This window comes from Phyllobates terribilis, unplaced genomic scaffold (genome assembly GCF_046119375.1).
Source record: "Phyllobates terribilis strain yellow unplaced genomic scaffold, ASM4611937v1 Scaffold_2__4_contigs__length_985480577, whole genome shotgun sequence".
Classification (NCBI taxonomy): domain Eukaryota; kingdom Metazoa; phylum Chordata; class Amphibia; order Anura; family Dendrobatidae; genus Phyllobates; species Phyllobates terribilis.
In genome coordinates, this window is record NW_027362762.1 from 186,745,356 (window position 1) to 186,766,758 (window position 21,403).

Sequence of the window (21,403 nt, forward strand, 5' to 3'; positions counted from 1 at the left end):
TCCTGAGCTTTTCTGCATCTCCCTGGCAGAAAAAAACGCATGCGGATTGCACATGCGTTTTCCTGCCAGGGACATGCGGAAGTGAAGCGTTCTTCACATGCATTTCCGCATGCTGGTTGACAAGCGCTTTCCAAGCGATTTTAGCATCACTTGGAAAATGCTTGACAACTTTGTCACACTGTATAAATCCATGCAAACGGCATGGATTTATATACTGTGACCTTTAAAGAATGGTAAAAAATAAAAAAATAAATCTATACTTACCTTCCGATGGCCCCCGGTGTCTTGATTCCCTCCGTCCTGGCTGCCGGCAGCGGTACACTGAAGTACCTGCCGACGTCAGCGTTGCGTGACCCGTCACATGACTATGACGTCAGCGCAGGTCCTTCAGTCCACTAGCTGCCGGCATGAAAGGACGAGTGCAACGGGGGCCGTCAGAAGGTAAATATAATCTTTTTATTTTTTATTTTATTCTTTTTTTTCACAGTTTCTATGGTACCCGGGTCCGGAGGAGAGTCTCCTCTCCTCTAGACCTGGGTACCATCCGCACATTGAACGCACGTATTTCGCATGTCCTTATCTAGTGAAGCGGAATGCATGTGTTTTAATGCAAGTCAATGGCGGCGAAAACGCAGCACTTCCGCAAAATAATTGGTAGTGCTGCGTTTTTTTCCGCAATGATAATCCGCAGCGGAAATTTCCGCAGCATGTGCACAGCACATGCAGATTATCATTGGGGAACATGGCAAGCCTTCTACCATGTGTTTTTTTTAAGCATTTCTGCAGCGTTTTTGCCGCTGCGGAAACGCTTAAAAAATGCATCGTGGGCACACAGCCTTAGAGCACGCTTAAAACTGTGGATACTGGGAATTATCAGAGTTGTCTGGAGTAGTGCATTGGAAAGAACTGGTGAGGCACAAGAGAAGTCCTGGAGATAAAAGTGGGAGTTTCAGATTATAGAGGTTGTTAGCCTTAGATCATTAGCAGAATGCAGAGCATGAGTAGAGCGGTAGACAGAGATGAGGGAAGAGATGTAGGGTGGAGCAGAACTCTGGAGCGCTTTGTGAGTGAAAATGATAAGTTTATGTTGTACTCTGCAGCCGATGGTGAACGAGTGCAACGGCTGGCACAATGTGGCAGCATTAGTATTGGACAGAAATATGACCCTGACTGCTACATTTAGGATAGATTGGGGAGAGCAGGTTTAAGTAAGATGGAGACCAATTGGTAAAGAGCTGCAGTAGTCCAGGCGAGAAATAATCAGAGCAACAGTAAGAGTTTTTGCAGAATCAAAGGTAAGAAAGATAAAAATAGATCAAATTCTATATATGTTTTTGAGGTGCTGGTGGCATCAGCATGTGATTGGATATAGGCAGTGAACAAAAGATCTGAGTTAAATATAACCTTAAAATAGCGAGTGTGCTGTTGAGGAGTTATAAAAGAACCACACACGGAATTAGCAATATTGGGTTTAGGTAGATTGGTAGAGGGAGGAAACACATGGGACCCGATTCATTGAGACTGGCGTTGTTCACATCGGTATTGATTAGGGTGCGTGGTAAAGTCAGACGCTCCTGATTCTGGAAAAGACGCCTTATTGCGCTACACCAGAAATCTCTCTCCAGCTAGATACTGGAGTAAGATTTCTGACATAAGAAGTGCCACAGCTCTTCATGAATTAGACAATCTGTGGCATCACATCCCTCTGTGCCCCATCCCCTCTCTGCTCTACCTATTCCAGGGGAGCTGGGAGAAATTGGCGCGAAGATGCAAAAAGTAAAATGGGGAATTAGCTTTATGGATTGCAAAATATAATAAAAGCATTGTAAATTATTATAATTCTCACAGTAGGAATATCAAGTTATCCATCTAATAACTTGTATAAAACATTGTTCCAACATTCCATCTGTATGTGTAAAAAAAAAAAAAAAAAAAAAACATGTCAGAACAAAATATTTAATTCTGCAATTTTTTTTAACTCGCAGATTTGGTCAGTGAAAAAGAAATTGCTCATCTGCTCTGCCTGATTGAATAACATTGATTGGAGTGTGGTCCATTTTTTTACGGACCGCAGTCAGACTGAAAATATGGTCATGTGAAAAAGCCCTAAAAGTGCCCTCTATCGGGATGTTCCTTTTTACTGATCATTTTTGACTGTGTATGTTTAAAAACAAAGGTTGTCGTCTTTTGGGTTTAATTCACACATGAGTCAGTAAAAACATTACTGTTTGTCTATATTTATGAATGGGTTAAAAACTGGCATTGTACATTTAGATGTTATTGGACTGTTGCTATCTAAGTTAATGATAATTTCAGCAAGGCAGCTCCAAAAGTAGAACATTAACTTTTAATGAAAGGTACAGCAAGTGTGTGGCAGCCATCCATTTTGACCTGACTGTATGACTTTTCACAGCATAGTTATAGTGGTGGTGCTGTCACTGAAATAAAGGTTTCAATGTGTTTCTTGTGTCCTTGTAAGTTTGTATAAAATGCATATACCTAAACTGTGCCAAAAGAGAGATCAACTATTAAATATTAATCTTGAGTCAATGTTAATTCAGTGAGACATACAATCTTTTTCTTTATACTTCTCCTCCCTTTTGGATCCACTCCAAGTTTTTGTGCCAAAAGCAGCCCTGAGTAAATGCAACTTGACCAATTACACAGTATGATATAAAAAACTGAAGTCCATTACTTATTTCCTGTTTGCTGAAATATCAGTTGTGATCTCTTATTATATAAAATCCCAAGAACTGGAGGTAAAAGGTAGGACTAATCTTTTATACATACCCATATGGTCACTATTCAGTAATAGCCACATTGTATGACCATAAGGCCGATCTCATACATCTGACATTCATGGTCCGAGCATGAACTGCAATGTCTGGACCAGCTGAGGGTCTCAGGAAACCAGCATTACATAGTAAACATACAGGGATTCAAGCGTCAGTCAGTGCTGAAAATGTCATAATTCAGGACGCCCGTTACCTGCATCATATGCAGAAAATCTTTTCCTCTGACATTTTGCTTGTTTCCACACATACAGCTAAAATGTTTGTAGAACATTTTACACAATCCAACTCATAGTTAACATTGTATTGTACTATTTTTATACAGCAAGCTATATTTTTAGACACAACTGAGACGCGTTTGCAACATTTGTTCAGATTAAGTTTTAATAATGAACACAGTAAAATGGTGAATAAGCTTTATGGAACGCAAAATATAAGCATTGTAGATTAAGATTCTTACAGTAGGAGTACTATTGCCAAGTTAAAGGGTTTGTCAGTCCTTGGGGTACAATCTGCAGTCACTCTGTGGATCCTTACACTGCAGGATTTGAAAGATTCTCCGGAGCCAGGAGCTGGCGGTCATGTGACTGCAAGTATGTGAGTTGCATACTTCCAGGTACATTGTGACTAGATGTCCAGCCCCGCTCAATTCACTTGTACTGAGGGGACGCAAGTCTAGTCTGCATGTGATCTCATGTATGCAAATTGCATACTTGCAGTCATGTTCCAGACCATTTCCGACGTTGGAGAATCCTCACAGTGTGCAGAGTGTGTGATGTGAGGATTCACAAGTCTGTGGTCACATAGAGTGACTGCAGACATGTATCCCAAGTCTCACAACACCTTTAATTTTCACAGAATGTGCTATTCTATAAACCTATAAATGTGACATATAATCAAGATATCAAATAAAATAATATGCATTGGTTACAAATTAAAAACAAGATTAAAACATCATAACATTGTAACAAGAAGATACTAACCCCACGATGGGCACGTGCAGGCATCATGGGGTTAGCATCTTGCTGTTACTTTATTGTGCTGCTTACATGCTGCTGTGTATAATATCTTTTCAACCTACTGTTATGATCACCTGTGGGCATATTACAATAACATAGCACTTGTTACTTTAACTGTTATATATTTTACTGCTGATATACTGATGTGTATAATATTCTTCCTATTTATTATTATGATCATTTGTGGGTATACTATAATATATATATATATATATATATATATATATATATATATATATACAGTGACAGTGATACCCCCATCTGCCTGTATTTTCTTCCCTGCATGTTTTAATCTTGTTTTTAATATGTAACTAATAAATATTATTTTATTTGATATCTTGATTATGTGTCACATTTATACACTGCTCAAAAAAAATAAAGGGAACACTCAAATAACACATCCTAGATCTGAATGAATGAAATATTCTCATTGAACACTTTGTTCTGTACAAAGTTGAATGTGCTGACAACAAAATCACACAAAAATCATCAATGGAAATCAAATTTATTAACCAATGGAGGCCTGGATTTGGAGTCACCCCCAAAATAAAAGTGGAAAAACACACTACAGACTGATCCAACTTTGATGTAATGTCCTTAAAACAAGTCAAAATGAGGCTCAGTATTGTGTGTGGCCTCCATGTGCCTGTATGACCTCCCTACAACACCTGGGCATGCTCCTGATGAGATTGCGCATGGTCTCCTGTGGGATCTCCTCCCAGACCTGGACTAAAGCATCCGCCAACTCCTGGACAGTCTGTGGTGCAACGTGACGTTGGTGGATGGAGCGAGACATGATGTCCCAGATGTGCTCAATCGGATTCAGGTCTGGGGAATGGGCGGGCCAGTCCATAGCTTCAATGCCTTCATCTTGCAGGAACTGCTGACACACTCCAGCCACATGAGGTCTGGCATTGTCCTGCATTAGGAGGAACCCAGGGCCAACCGCACCAGCATGTGGTCTCACAAGGGGTCTGAGGATCTCATCTCGGTACCTAATGGCAGTCAGGCTACCTCTGGGGAGCACATGGAGGGCTGTGCGGCCCTCCAAAGAAATTCCACCCCACACCATTACTGACCCACTGCCAAACCGGTCATGGTGAAGGATGTTGCAGGTAGCAGATCACTCAGCCACGGAGTCTCCAGACTCTGTCACATGTGATCAGTGTGAACCTGCTTTCATCTGTGAAGAGCACAGGACGCCAGTGGCGACTTTGCCAATCCTGGTGTTCTGTGGCAAATGCCAAACATCCTGCACGGTGTTGGGCTGTGAGCACAACCCCCATCTGTGGACGTCGGGCCCTCATACCATCCTCATGGAGTTGGTTTCTAATTGTTTGTGCAGGCACATGCACATTTGTGGCCTGCTGGAGGTCGTTTTGCAGGGCTCTGGCAGTGCTCCTCCTGTTCCTCCTTGCACAAAGGCGGAGGTAGTGGTCCTGCTGCTGGGTTGTTGCCCTCCTACGGCCCCCTCCACATCTCCTGGTGTATTAGCCTGTCTCCTGGTAGCGCCTCCAGCCTCTGCACACTACGCTGACAGACACAGCAAACCTTCTTGCCACAGCTCGCATTGATGTGCCATCCTGGATGAGCTGCACTACCTGAGCAACTTCTGTGGGTTGTAGAGTTCGTCTCATGCTACCACAAGTGTGAAAGCACAACCAACATTGAAAAGTGACCAAAACATCAGCCAGAAAGCATTGGTACTGAGATATGTTCTGTGGTCCCTATCTGCAGAACCACTCCTTTATTGAGTGTGTCTTGATAATTGCCAATAATTTACATCTATTGTCTATTCCATTTGCACAACAGCATGTGAAATTGATTGTCAATCTGTGTTGCTTCCTAAATGGACAGTTTGATTTCACAGAAGTTTGATTTACTTGGAGTTATATTCTGTTGTGTGTTTCCTTTATTTTTTTGAGCAGTGTAGTTTCATATTGTCTGGTGGAAACGTAACACAAAGAATCAAGTTGCAAACAGTAAAAAGCTGAAAAATAGAGCACACATGCAAATCAAAGCTGAACTTTGAATTGGTCACAAATCAGCTCTGAAAATCATTCAGGAAAGGAAAGATGTGGATTAGAGAATCTGAGCTCTGACAGATATCAATTCTGCTGCACTCTTTGTCCAGTATTACATTGCTGTTGAAAAAGCCAAAATGGTCTAAAAAGTTTTTAAGGAAACCCTATTGCAAAAATGCTTTAGATATGAAAATAATTACATTTAGGATAAGTGCACATTACTCAGTTTCTCTCCAACCAAGAAAAACAGACAGATTATTCTGATCAAAGTTTGAGAGTGGCATCAGTTTTTTTTTTTGAGGTAGAGCGAAAAAGAGATGTCTGCATTCAGTTATCATCCAAGTGCGGTCCGATGCTTTTCACGGACCCATAGACTTGCATTGCCGCTATTGATCTGACAGTCGGATCAAAATTGGAGATGTCTCCAATTTTTTTCCTTGGACCACTTTAAAATCAAACATGTACACAGGCCTGTAGAATATCATGGGTTCGAGTGCTATCTGTGAAAACCGCGGAGAGCACTTGTCTGATATAATCAGTCATGTGCATGAGCCCTTAAGTAGAAAAACAAAATGCCAGCAAAGGTGTCCATATTTTTAAACCCCTTACCAAACATTCACAATACATGGATAGCAGATGTCAGGTGCGCTTTTATGGTGCAGGCTTGGGACCTGGGTTTGGATAGGAATATATGGACAAGATGATGTTCCATAAATTATGTATTTGGGGTGGAGGTTCACTTGACTGTCTCAGGCCAAGTGAACACCGCATCTATGCACTTAGCTGAAAGCATACTTTTCCTGGTAGTATGCCATTTATCAGACAGAGACCAAAAGAGCTTTTGCACCTAAATTTTGGCAAAGGCCACACCCATTTCCATCAAAGCCACACCCCTTTTACAAGAAACCATTGAACAATTCTAAATCATGACAAATTTGATCCCTGTTATATCAATCTGTCTGTCCTGGTTTCTGTCTGTTAATTCTTGTAACATCCCTCATAATCATAGCACTAAATGCACACTTGTGTACCTGTGTCTCCCAGTATATTTTTCTAGTTGTAATTTCCTGTCCTTTGATCCCCATACACATCTCACTATCTATCCATTTTGGCCTGTCTGCAGTCCTTGTTCTTTAGCAAGTAATACACCCATATTAGCTCCTCTGTCTTAATTAACTCCTGCTGTGTTTCTCTGATCCCTGGCTTTTCCCCTCTGCTCACACCTGGTTTAATCATAGATGTATGTGCACCGATAGGTCTGATGACCGAGGTCTGTGTATCTGCAGCAACTGTATCAGCAATAAGTGTATTATTAAAGGAATAAACCAGATGGGAACAGTAAGCACTGCTTATCACATTTAACCAGCTTTCCTTTGAACCTACTCCTATCCTTTCACTATGCTTACATATACTCTTAAGCCCCCGTCACACTAAGCGAGATCGCTAGCGAGATCGCTGCTGAGTCACAAGTTTTGTGACGCAACAGCGACCTCAGTAGCGATCTCGCTATGTTTGACACTTAGCAGCGACCAGGCCCCTGCTGTGAGATCGCTGGTCGTGTCAGAATGGTCTGGACATTTCTTTGATCGTTGAGGTCCCGCTGGGTAGCATGCATCGGTGTGTTTGACACCTTACCAACGACCTTGTTGACGACTCAGACACAGAAACACATAGGCGTGCATCGTTATACAGATCATTACGGGTCGCCGCATCGTTGCTGCGTCGTTGAGAAGATCTGACTGTTTGACATCTCACCAGCGACCACATAGCGACGCAGCAACGATCCCTGACAGGTTGTATCGTTGTCGGGATCGCTGTAGCGTCGCTTAGTGTGACGGGGGCTTTACAGTTTTTGCTAATCCTCACTCTCCTTCGCTATCCCCAAACCCCAGCACCCTCTAACCAAATATTCATCTCTCCGTCCCTCTTACCTCCCCTCCTGAACTCATCTACCGACCTGCTCGTCAACTTCAGATCTATCCTACTAAAACACAAAATGACGTGGCGACTCCCTTTCTCCCACCTGCTCTCTCTCTCTGCTTCTCCTGACTTCCGGCGACATATCCCCCAATCCTGGACCCCCACAGCTGCCGATTCCCACTTATTCCCCATCCTATGTCTCCAAACCAAAAATTAACTACTGCAACCTCCGCTACCTAAAACCCGCCCTCCTGACCCCCACCCCCCTGCTCCCTCTCTCTGGAGCATTCTGGAATGCCCGCTCTGTCTGCAATAAGCTCCATGTGATTCATAACCTCTTTAACTCCCGCAATTTCTCCTGCCTGGGACTCACTGAAACATGGCTGACACCCTCTGACACTGCTTTCTCTGCTGCGCAGTGTTCCGGCGGCCTCCACTTCACCCACACTTCTCGCCCTGGCAACAGACATGGTGCAGGAGTGAGTATTCTCATTTCTAACAACTGCACGTTTAACCCAATCCCACCTCTACCCTCCCTTATTCTCTCTTCTTTTGAAGTCTACTCTGTCCGCATCTCCTCTCCCTCCAACCTCCAAGTGGCCATCATATACCGACCCCCAGGCCTAGTCGCTGCCTTTATTGACCAATTCCCCACCTGGCTTCATCACTTTCTCTCTCACATTCCCACCATCATCACGGGCGACTTCCCCATTGACACCCACTAGCCACCAGCTTCCAAACTCCTGTCACTTCACCTTTTAGACTTACTCAGTGGTCCTCGTCAGCCACCCACACAGACATACATTAGACCTTATCTTCACCCGTCTCTGCTCCCTATCTGACCACCATCTACTCACTTTCTCATTCCTGTCCTCCTCTCCTGTCACCCATGTCCAGAAACTAGCACACACACAGAAACCTTGTACATCTAGACACTCATACACTCTCTGACTCTATTCTACCACTGACATCCATAACTTCACTCCATGACACACAGAGCCACTGCCTTCTACAATGCCACTCTCACATCAGCTATTGATGCGGTGGCCGCTCTCGTGCGTGGCAGAGTGCGACAAATCAATAGACAATCCTGGCACAATAACCTTACTAAAAAGCTTCAGCAAGTGTCCAGGGTTGCGGAGCAGCATTGGAAGAAAACACATTCGCAAGATGACTTCACTGCATTCAAACAAGCAACACTCACTTTCAAATCAGCCCTCACCTCTGCTAAACAAACCTACTTCACACCCTTGTATCTTCCTTATCCTACAATCCCAGACAGATATTCAACACTTTTAACTCCATCCTCCACCCTTCACTGCCCCTTCCGACCTCCCTCATCTCTGCTGAGGACTTCAAAAATAAAATTGACCAAACAAGGCAAGTCTTTATTGTTCAACCACCACAACCTCTTTGTATACTAGGCCAATGCCCTTCCCCCTATAGCCTCCCTCTCCAACATCACTGAAGGAGAGCTTACTCGCCTCCTCTCCAAATCATACCTCACCACTTGTGCACTCGACTCCATCCCATCCCACCTCCTCCCCAACCTCATTACCATACTTATCTCGGCCCTAACCCACCTCTTCAACCTATCACTAACCTCTGGTACCTTCCCTTCAGCTTTCAAACATGCCACAATCACACCTATCCTCAAAAAGCTATCCCTCGACCCGACCGCTATGTCAAGCTATTGCCCCATATCACTGCTCCCATTTGCTTCCAACCTCCTTGAGCAACATGTTAAACTTTCTTCCCATCTCTCATCTAACTTGCTTTTTCACAACCTACAATCTGGTTTCCGTCCCTATCACTACACTGAAACTGCCCTGACCAAACTTACTAACGACCTACTTACAAAAGCTAACAGACAATTCTCTATACTCCTCCTTCTAGACCTGTCCTCTGCCTTTGACACAGTTGACCACTGCCTACTACTACAGATCCTCTCTTCCTTTGGCGTCAAAGACCTTGCCCTATCCTGGATCTCCTCATACCTTTCCAACCACACATTTAGCATCTCCCACTCCCACACTACCTCCTCATCCCACCCTCTCTCTATTGGAGTCCCTCAAATCTCTGACCTAGGACCCATACTCTTCTCCATCTATAAACTTGGCCTAGGACAACTCATAAATTCACATGGCTTCCAGTATCACCTATACGCTGATGACACTCAGATCTACCTCTCTGGCCCAGATATCCCCTCTCTAGTGTCCAGAATCCCAGCATGTCTGTCAGCCATATCCCCCTTCTTCTTCTCTCGCTTCTTCAAGCTCAATGTGGACAAAACTGAACTCCTCATCTTTCCTCCATCTCACGTATCTTCCCTACCTGATCTGTCTATCACAATAAACGACATTACGCTTTCCCCTGTACCGGACATCCGTTACCTCAGAGTAACCCTTGAGTCTGCCCTGTCCTTCAAACCGCACATCCAAGCTCTTTCCACCTCTTGTCGACTCCAGCTCAAAAATGTTTCCAGAATAGGTCCCTTCCTCAACCCTCAATCTACTAAAATGCTTGTGCATGCCCTCATCATCTTCCACCTGAACTACTGCAACATCCTCCTCTGTGGCCTACCTGCTAACACTCTCGCACCTCTCCAAACCGTTCTTAACTCTGCTGCCTGACTAATTAATCTCTCTCCTTGTTACTCCTCCGTTTCTCCCCTCTGCAAATCTCTTCACTGGCTCCCATTTCCCCAGCATATCCAATTCAAACTACTAACACTGACCTATAAAGCCATCCATAACCTTTCTCCTCCGTACATCTCTGAACTAATCTCCTGATATTTTCCCTCACGTAATCTCCGGTCCTCCCAAGATCTCCTTCTCTCCTCCACACTTATTTATTCCTCACCCAATCGCCTCCAAGACTTCTCCCAAATATCCCCCATCCTCAGGAATTCTGTACCCCAACACGTCCGACTATCTACCACACTCGGATCCTTCAGACGGAACATGAAAACCCATCCATTCAAGAAAGCCTACAGCCTGCCATGACCCTGCTGGCTCCTCAACACCACTGGAGCTGCTGCCTTATTAACACCGGACCTGCGCCTCACCAACACTGGAGCTGCTGCAACCCCCCACCTACTGTCTCCTTCCCCACCATCCTGTAGAATGTAAGCTCGCAAGGGCAGGGTCCTGCTCCCTCATTACCAGTCTATCATTGTTTGTTTCTTTGTTACTGTGATATCTGTATTTGGTATGTAACCCCTTCTCATGTACAGCACCATGGAATCAATTGTGCTATATAAAAAATAATAATAATAATAATGTACAAGGAATATAAGTCCTCACTCACATGTCAATTATTTCAGAATTCTGGTGCATTTAGCTTAGTAATCACTCCATATTCAGCTAGGTGCACTTGAGCATGATACATACAGTACAGACCAAAAGTTTGGACACACCCTCTCATTTAAAGATTTTTCTGTATTTTCATGACTTTGAAAATTGTACATTCACACTGAAGGCATCAAAACTATGAATTAACACATGTGGAATTATATACTTAACAAAAAAGGTGTGAAAAAACTGAAAAAATGTCTTATATTCTAGGTTCTTCAAAGTAGCCACCTTTTGCTTTGATGACTGCTTTGCACACTCTTGGCATTCTCTTGATGAGCTTCAAGAGGTAGTCACCGGAAATGGTCTTCCAGCAATCTTGAAGGAATTCCTAGAGATGCTTTGTAGAGATGAGCGTTGTTTGACTCGAACTGTTCGCCAATCTCAAATTCGAGCTGTTTTGGGCGGTGTTCGAGCCGTTCGGCGAACACGAACGATTTGAAAAAAATTCGGCTGTTCCAGGTTATGTTCGATAACTGTTCGTGCACCAAAATCATAACTGGATTTTTTCTCAGTAATGATGAAAATTAATGTTAATACGCAGTTTGAGTGTACAGCTGGGCGGGGGGAGGGGCAGGGGATGGATCTCTGCAGGAATAATGAAGATCTGCATTTTTTTTTCTCTTTCCCGCATTTACAGTGGGGAGGTGCAATCTGTCAGCCTATCAGCAGCGCACACACGGAGCGAAGTGCTTTTTTTCACACAAGCAAGGGCATGTGTCATTGGCAGTGTATGTCACATGTCCTTGCCCTATAAGACCCAGCCATTTTCCCCGTCGCCACCATTTTCTCACTGCTGCAGCTGCGTGTTAGACGGCACTGCTGTTGCTGTGTGCGCTATACCTTGATAATTTCAAGCCAATTTTCGCACAAATCTACAGATAGCTTGGGAGTAGGGAATAGTTGTGATTGCAGTCCTTTTAAGGACTAGGTTACAGCATTTCCTACGACTTTTATCAGGCAGGTCTGTGCTCTTAAATAGATAGGTTGGGAGTAAAGACTAATTGTAATTGCAGTCCTTTTCAGGACTAAGTTACATCAGTTCCTATCAGTTTTTGCCAGGCAGGTCTGTGCCAGTGCTGTGCAAGTTTTTTCACAGCATTTGGCTAAATCTAGCAAAGCTAATCCTTTTTGGCCTATTGCAGAGTGTGTTAGTCAGTGGAGTAGCCTATCTGTGTTGCAAGCTACACCACCTGTGTATAGAATACCAATTTTTTTACTGCACCTAGTGAAGTAAAACCTTTTGGGCATAGCATCAGTCTATTAGTCCATCTATACTGACCTCCATCAGGTTGCAAATTGAATATAATTTTTTTCTGCATCTAGCTCTGAAAAAATATTTGGGCTTCTAGCAGTGTGTGGGACTTGGTCTATTAGTCCATCTATACTGACCTCCACCAGGTTGCAAATTGAATATAATTTTTTTCTGCATCTAGCTCTGAAAAAATATTTGGGCTTCTAGCAGTGTGTGGGACTTGTTCTATTAGTCCATCTATACTGACCTCCATCAGGTTGCAAATTGAATATAATTTTTTTCTGCATCTAGCTCTGAAAAAATATTTGGGCTTCTAGCAGTGTGTGGGACTTGGTCTATTAGTCCATCTATACTGACCTCCATCAGGTTGCAAATTAAAAAAAACTTTTATCTGCATCTAGCTCTGAAAAAATATTTGGGCTTCTAGCAGTGTGTGGGACTTGGTCTATTAGTCCATCTATACTGACCTCCATCAGGTTGCAAATTCAATATAATTTTTTTCTGCATCTAGCTCTGAAAAAATATTTGGTCTTCTAGCAGTGTGTGGGACTTGGTCTATTAGTCCATCTATACTGACCTCCATCAGGTTGCAAATTAAAAATAATTTTTTATCTGCATCTAGCTCTAAAAAAATATTTGGGCTTCTAGCAGTGTGTGGGACTTGGTCTATTAGTCCATCTATACTGACCTCCATCAGGTTGCAAATTCAAAATAATTTTTATCTGCATCTAGCTCTGAAAAAATATTTGGGCTTCTAGCAGTGTGTGGGACTTGTTCTATTATTCCATCTATACTGACCTCCATCAGGTTGCAAATTGAATATAATTTTTTTCTGCATCTAGGTCTGAAAAAATATTTGGCCTTCTAGCAGTGTGTGGGACTTGGTCTATTAGTCCATCTATACTGACCTCCATCAGGTTGCAAATTAAAAATAACTTTTATCTGCATCTAGCTCTGAAAAAATATTTGGGCTTCTAGCAGTGTGTGGGACTTGGTCTATTAGTCCATCTATACTGACCTCCATCAGGTTGCAAATTCAATATAATTTTTTTCTGCATCTAGCTCTGAAAAAATATTTGGGCTTCTAGCAGTGTGTGGGACTTGGTCTATTAGTCCATCTATACTGACCTCCATCAGGTTGCAAATTAAAAATAATTTTTATCTGCATCTAGCTCTGAAAAAATATTTGGGCTTCTAGCAGTGTGTGGGATTTGGTCTATTAGTCCATCTATACTGACCTCCATCAGGTTGCTAATTGAATATAATTTTTTTCTGCATCTAGCTCTGAAAAAATATTTGGGCTTCTAGCAGTGTGTGGGACTTGGTCTATTAGTCCATCTATACTGACCTCCATCAGGTTGCAAATTGAATATAATTTTTTTCTGCATCTAACCCAGCCAATAGTTTTGGCCTAATACTACAGTTTGGCCACTCAGCTCTGCTCCGTTCCCATCCATTGTTTTTTTGTGCAAACAACTGCAGAGTTGTGAATTAGTTAACCACCAAAATGAGTGGAAATAGGCCTGCTGCTGGTGGAAAGGGGAATAGGCGTGTTGGGAAGGGGAAAAAAGGTTGTGTCCGTGGGGTAGGTGTTAAAGCAACAGTAACATCTGCAGAAGAAAGACCATCTTCCAGCCAAACTAAAATGTCTACTTCTTTTAGCGGACAATGTGATAAGATCGCTTTCTTACGGCCATGCCAATCGCTACAAATTCCAGATGAGGCACAAAAACAGCAGGTGCTTCAACGGATATCAAGTGCTCCTTTAAGTGGGCTCTCCTCCACATCAACTTCAACATCACAAATACTCCAGTCCTCAGAGGAGTCACCCCAATCACACTTGCTTCCTCACTGCTCCCAAATCTCCAGCTGCCCGTCTGAGTATGAGGTAGAACAGATGGTTGAGTCTGCAGAGCTGTTTACTCATACTATAGCCTGGGAATCAGAGGTCGGCTCCAGCGCTTCTGTGAATCCAGACGAGTAAATGATCTGCACTGATGCCCAGAATCTTTATGAGTCGGATCCAGGACCAGACGCAGAAGGTTCTGACCATAATGTAGACCCTCATTCCCAAACTGTAACTCCTGTTGGTGGAGACAATGAAGAAGACGATGATGAGACTCAAATACCTGATTGGAGCGACAACTTTAGTTTTTCGTCAGGGCAGGAACAGGTTGGCTCTGAGGACGACGGGTGTGATAACACACAGGGTGATGATGATGAGGTTGGAGATCCCACTTACGGTCAACCCACAGTCAGCCAAGAGATGAGGTCAGCAGAGGAGGTGGAGGAGAATGCTAGTGACGACGAGGTCAGGTTGCGCCTTCCTGGACAGAGACATAGTACTGGAAGCACGTCAACAACTGCATCCTCAAACACAACTCTGCCTCTCATCACAAGTCGTGGTGGCTCTTCAGGTCGCATGGGTGCTAAGCCTTGCATAGCCTGGGCATTTTTTCAGATCGATAAAGATGACCCAACTCGTGTTATCTGTAACATTTGTCAGCAAAAGCTAAGTAGAGGCCAAAAAATACATAGTTTGAGTACTTCATGCATGAACCGGCACATGGACATGAAGCATGAGTTGCAGTGGGAAGCTCACTGTGCTACAATGCGGCCTAGCCGGCCCGGCCAACCGCCGTCTGCCACATCTTGTGCATCTGCGGCCTCTTCATCCTCTGTGACTGGGGGGACAGCAGTCACACCTGTTTTGGGACGCAGACCTGCCACCTCTTTACCCTCAACAGCCAGCGTGATTGGCAGGTCATCATTTTCATTGGAGGTAGTAACACCAGCTGGTGTTGAGCGCTGTCCGACATCGATAGCACCACCTTTGGATCAAGGCAATCTAACATGTCCGCCTGCATCTTCCTCACAGACCGGCAGTTTGCCGGGGACACCCTTATGAACCCCGTATAAGCACAACAGCCAGCCCTCGGTCCCTCAGATGTGGACAAGTAAAAGACCATTTCCTCCTAGCCATGAGAAAGCTAAGAGGTTAAATTTCACCATCTGCAAGCTCTTGGCTACAGAAATGCTGCCTTTCCGCCTGGTGGACACAGAGGATTTTCGATACCTTATGTCCGTCGCAGTGCCCCAGTACCAGATGCCCGGTCGGCACTACTTCTCAAAGAAAGGTGTGCCTGCGCTCCACCAGCATGTCGCACACAACATCACCGCTTCTTTGAGAAACTCTGTGTGTGACAGGGTGCATTTCACCACAGACACTTGGACGAGTAGGCATGGACAGGGGCGTTACATGTCGCTGACTGGGCACTGGGTAACTATGGTGACAGCAGGACAAGGGGCTGCTGTCCAAGTCTTGCCGTCCCCACGAGTTGTGCGTGAATCCTCTTTATCTCAAAGTTCCTCCACTGCTTCTGCCTCCTCAATCTCCTCTCGGTCCTCCACCTGCACCCAAAGCCTGTCTGGTCATGCCACAAGCTTTCTAACTGCGCCGAAGGGATCCTGCACACCTCCTTACTATGCTGGCAGTAGGGCTCAACGTCATCAGGCGGTTTTTACTTTGAAATGTCTGGGAAATGTGAGTCACACAGCTGAGGAGTTGTGGTCAGCTCTGGAGAACCAATTTCATGAATGGTTGTCTCCACTGGTCCTGAAACCAGGGAAGGCCGTGTGCGACAATGCTGCAAACCTGGGTGCGGCCCTTCGCTGGGGCAATGTCACACACGTGCCTTGTATGGCTCACGTGTTGAACCTGGTTGTCCAGCAATTTTTAGCCCACTATCCCGGACTAGATGGCCTTCTGCAGAGGGCACGGTCGCTGTGTGCTCACGTCCGCCGTTCGCATCCTGCAGCTCAGCGACTTACATCTCCACAGAAGTCGTTGGGCCTGCCACTTCACCGGCTAAAATGCGATGTGCCTACCCGGTGGAATTCAACTCTGCACATGTTGCAGCGACTGTGGCAGCACCGACAAGCCCTGGTGCAATACGTTGTGACGTATAGCCTGGGCCAACGAGATCCAGAGGTGGGGCAAATCACGCTGGAGGAGTGGTCTCAGATCAGGGACCTATGCACCCTTCTGCACAGTTTTGAAATGGCGACGAAAATGTTTAGTGCTGACGATGCCATTATCAGCATGACTATTCCGGTGATTTACATGCTGGAGCAAATGTTAAACAGAATTCGGAGTCAGGTGGTGGCACAAGAGGAGGTGGACGAAGTAGAGGAGGAGGAGTTGTATGCGGAAGGGCTAACATCTGCAAGGTCCAGACGGTCGGCAGCACCAAGGCGGCAGGCATGTGAGGGTGGGGGAGATGGTTTTACCAGGGCGCATGGTAGCAGCCAAACTAGTGTGGAAGGTGCAGGAGCCCAGGAAGATGTGGAGGACGAACTGATGGAAGAGTCATCAGATGAGGGAGACCTTGATCACATTTCTGTTGTGCGAGGTTGGGGGGAGAGGACAGAGGAAGGAAGCATGATTGTTACCTCGCCACCAACACAACAGGGACTTGGTGCTCCTGGATGCGCAAGACACATGAGTGCCTTCTTGCTGCACTACCTGCAACATGACCCTCGAATTGTGAGAATTAGAAATAATCCTGACTACTGGGTTGCCACACTGTTAGATCCCCGGTACAAAAGTAAATTTGCAGAAATTATTCCTGCCATAGAAAGGGATGCACGCATGCAGGAGTATCAGCAGAGACTGTTGCAGAATCTTACATGTGCTTTTCCACAAAACACCAGTGGTGCACGTAGTGAATCTCACAGTTCCAACTTGCCAACCGTGGGACCGTCGAGTGTTCAGCACTCAAACCGTAACAGAAACACAGTATCTGCTGGTAACATCAATTTTGCGGAATCATTTCACCACTTTTTTAGCCCATCCTTTGCAAGGCCACAGGAGACAAGAAGTCTGACACATAGTCAACGCCTAGAGACGATGGTACAGGAGTATCTCCAAGTAAACATTGAAGCCATGACTGTGTCACTGGACCCTTGCTCTTTTTGGGCTTCCAATCTGGATAAATGGCCAGAGCTAGCCACTTACACCTTGGAGATCTTGTCATGCCCCGCAGTCAGCGTTCTGTCTGAACGTGTGTTCAGCGCTGCTGGTGGTGTGCTGACAGATAAGCGCACGCAGCTCTCCACTGATAATGTAGACAGACTCACGTTCATAAAGATGAACAAATCATGGATCCGAAAAGACTTTTCTACCCCTGTGTCATCCTGGGGAGAGTAAAAGCTTGATGATTGGTTAAAATCACCTCACCAATAGTGTTGAGCATTCCGATACTGTAATATCGGGTATCGGCCGATATTCGCGGTATCGGAATTCCGATACTTTTACAATATCGAATACCGGAATCGGAATTTCCCATAATGCCTGCGCTCTGCAGTGTCTGTGAAGGATGGCAAGTTGGATGGCAGCGCGATCCAGCCTGTCATCAGAATGCCATCCCAGCGGGGGAGAATTCTCCTGATTGTTTAAAAGCCGGCGCGCGGTAAAAAGCCGCCGGCTTTTAAACAATCGCACAGCCCCATACTGCTTCCCCGCAGCCTCCCACCCCGATCCTCCGCTCCTCTCGCCACCTCCCATCCCGATCGTAAGCTAGGACCGGGCGGGGAGTGCAGCACCAAGGAGCGGGGAGCGAAGAACCCGGGCGGGGAAGCCGGCAGTGAAAAGACTTCACCGCCGACTTTCCCGTTCTGTGCTGCGCTTTCCCGCCGGTTATTTCAAATGAACAGCTGAGGTATCAGGTGATGCTGATCAGCTGTTCATTTGAAGTTGCCGCGGTGCCCTCGGAGGGTTCATGTGAGTTCATGCTTGACTGCATTGCATGAACTCACATGAACTTTCCCACGGCCGCACAGGTCAGCCTCACCTCCCAGACCATCAGCCCGTCATGATTAGTGTGTGCAGGGTGTGTGTGCGGGGGTGTGTGTGCGGAGGTGTGTGTGCGGGGGTGTGTGTGCGGGGGTGTCTGTGCGGGGGTGTCTGTGCGGGGGTGTCTGTGCGGGGGTGTGTGTGCGGGGTGTGTGTGCGGTGTCTGTGTGCGGTGTCTGTGTGCGGTGTCTGTGTGCGGTGTCTGTGTGCGGTGTCTGTGTGCGGGGTGTGTGTGCGGGGTCTGTGCGGTGTGTGTGTGCGGTGTGTGTGTGCGGGGTGTGTGTGCGGGGTGTGTGTGCGGGGTGTGTGTGCGGGGTGTGTGTGCGGGGTGTGTGCGCGGTGTCTGTGCGCGATGTCTGTGCGGAGTGTGTGCGGTGTCTGTGCGTGCAGGCAGACATAGGCCGATGTGACACTACTACTCCCATCGGCCTATGTCTGTCCCCCGTCCACTCGTGCCAGCAGGATCAGCTCGATGGGAGCAGTAGTTCCCATCAGCCTGATCCTGCTATTTAAATTGCCCCATGGTCCCCAATAAATGTTAAATACATGTCATTGGTGGCCAGTGGTTACCTAAAATAAATTAGTTCATACATTACCTGTCCCCGCCGATCGCCACCTAAAATAAAGTAAAAAATAAAAAACTACACCTATACTCACCTAGACACCTAATTCCCCGAAGCCATCGATCTCCTGTAATAAAATATAAAATAATAAACCACAACCTTATCCTTACCCCTCCGTAGTAGTCCACGAGTGTCCCACGATGATCTCCAGTTCAGAGCAGCCACATAGAATGTGACCGCTCTGAACCGCTGCCGCCGCTAGAATGACGGGGCCGTAAGGGTTCGCCGGAGTTCAGGCAGCGCTGCTCCGGTTAGCTGCTTTACGGCCCTGCTGTATCGTGAGAAATTCCCACGGTACAGCAGTGCCGTAAAGGAGGTCTCCGGAGCTGCGCTGACTGAATGCACTCCGGTGACCTCAGTCAGTGGCTCCTGCTGCCGGGAGCGGACGTGTTCCCGGCAGCGTGAGCTTACAGCAGCCATGCACAGCTGTCACCATCTCCAGATGTGACAGCTGTGCATGGGAGATCAGCGCAGGAACGTGGACAGGTAACTATTATTTTTAGTAAACTAAGAATTAAATAAAATGGTGTGTTTTATTTCAAATAAATTATTTTTTTCTGGGTGTAGTGTGTGTTTTCTTTTTAACACTTTGTAGGTTAGTAATGGGGGTGTCTTATAGACGCCCATCATTACTAACCTGGGCTTCATGGCAGCTGGCGCTGACATGAACCCCACCACTATTACCCCCTGCCACCGCACCAGGGCAGCGTGGAAGAGCGAGGCTAAGTGCCAGAATTGGCGCATCCTATGGATGCGCCATTTCTGGGGCGGCTGACGGCTGGTGTTTCTAGCCTGGGAGGGGGCCATTATTCATGGCACCCTTCCTGGGCTATTAATATCAGCCCCCAGCTGTCTGCCTAGCCTTTGCTAGCTATTAAAATAGGGGGGACCCCACGTCATTTTTTTTGGGGGGGTCCCCCATTTTAATAGCTAGTAAAGGCTAGGTATTCAGCTGGGGGCTGATATTAGTAGCCTGGGAAGCTCCGTGGGTTTTACCCCCTTCCCAGGCTTCAAACATCTGCCCCAGCCGTCTGCTTAACCTCCGCTAGAGACTAAAATAATGGGGGATCCCACGCCATTTTTTTTTTAAATAAATCCTTTATTTTAACACTAAATGACATTTGAGGAGTTAATAAAGATGCAGTCCCTAAATTATTATTTATTTTTTAATTAATTTTTCCCAAAACTTTTGACGTGGGCTTTGCCATATTTTTGTATGCCAGCCAGGTACAGCATCCAGCTTCTATGAACGCGCCATTTTCCGGGGCGGCTTGCGGACTGCAATTTTCAGCGGGGGCGGGGGGGGGGCAGAAAGCTTGGGCCTCCCTGCGCTGCAGATTCCATCCCCCAGCTGCCTAGTTGTACCTGGCTGGATACAAAAATAGGGAGAAGCTCCACGCTTTTTTTTTTTTTAATTATTTCATGAAATTCATGGAATAATTAAGAAAAAAAGGGCTTCCCTATATTGTTGTGTCCAACCAGGTACAAATAGGCAGCTGGTGGTTGGGGGCAACCCGTTCCTGCCTGCTGTACCTGGCTGGACACAAATATAGTGCGAAGCCCCACGTCAATTTTTTTTTAATTATTTCAGGAAATTCATGAAATAATTAAAAAAAAATTATGTGGGGCTTCGCCCTATATTTGTGTCCAGTCAGGTACAGCAGGCAGGAACGGGCTGCCCCCAACCACCAGCTGCCTATTTGTACCTAGCCGGACACAACAATATAGGGAAGCCCTTTTTTTCTTAATTATTCCATGAATTTCATGAAATAATTAAAAAAAAAAATACGTGGGGCTTCGCCCTATTTTTGTGTCCAGCCAGGTACAACAAGGCAGCTGGGGGCTGGAATCCGCAGCGCAGGGAGGCCCAAGCTTTCTGGGCCCCACCCGCTGCAAATTGCAGTCCGCAGCCGCCCCGGAAAATGGCGCGTTCATAGAAGCGCCATCTTCTGGCGCTGTACCCAACTCATCCAGGGCCCTGGTGCGGTGGCTCACTGGGTAATAAAGGGGTTAAGGCCAGCTTGGCATTATCAGCTGGCCCTAAGCCCGAAATTCATGGGGTCACGCCAATATTAGACATGACCGCCATGAATTTCTAGTAAAGTATTTAAAAAAAACACAAACACCCAGAAAAAAGTCCTTTAATTTAAATAAAGACACAATTCTTTATTGTTCTAAATTAAACCATACTTACAGTCACGCCCATTCCAGCTGAAGCCAACGATCTCCTGCAATAAAAGTAAAATAATAAAGCAACCTCATCCTTACCTTTCCATGGCTCCCACGACAACTTCAGCTCTGCTACATCGAGATGACAGGCTGGACCGCAGCAGAACACTGCCATCCAGCTCGCCATGCCGCACACACTGAGAAGCGCAGGCATGCTTGCGCTCCTCAGTGTCTGGCTGTGACGGCATAAAGATGAGCAGAGGTCAAGTCCAATGAACTCAGCTCACCTCATGCACGTCACTGACAGCGTGGGAAAATTCTCCTGCACTCAGCGCTTCAGCGTGAGACTTCTCCCACGCTGTCAGTGACATACATGAGGTGAGGTCATGTCCAA

General features: G+C 45.8%; 1 protein-coding gene across 1 annotated transcript in view; it reads left to right on the forward strand.

Moving 5' to 3' along the window:
• Nucleotides 1–2,619: 2,619 nt before the first annotated feature.
• The window catches only part of LOC141201378 (retinol dehydrogenase 7-like), a 105,545-nt gene continuing 86,761 nt past the window's right edge, over nt 2,620–21,403 (forward strand). Inside the window, exon 1 of the mRNA XM_073663379.1 lies at nt 2,620–2,766. The gene's annotated coding sequence lies outside the window, so the exon portion shown is untranslated. The remainder of the gene's footprint in view (nt 2,767–21,403) is intronic.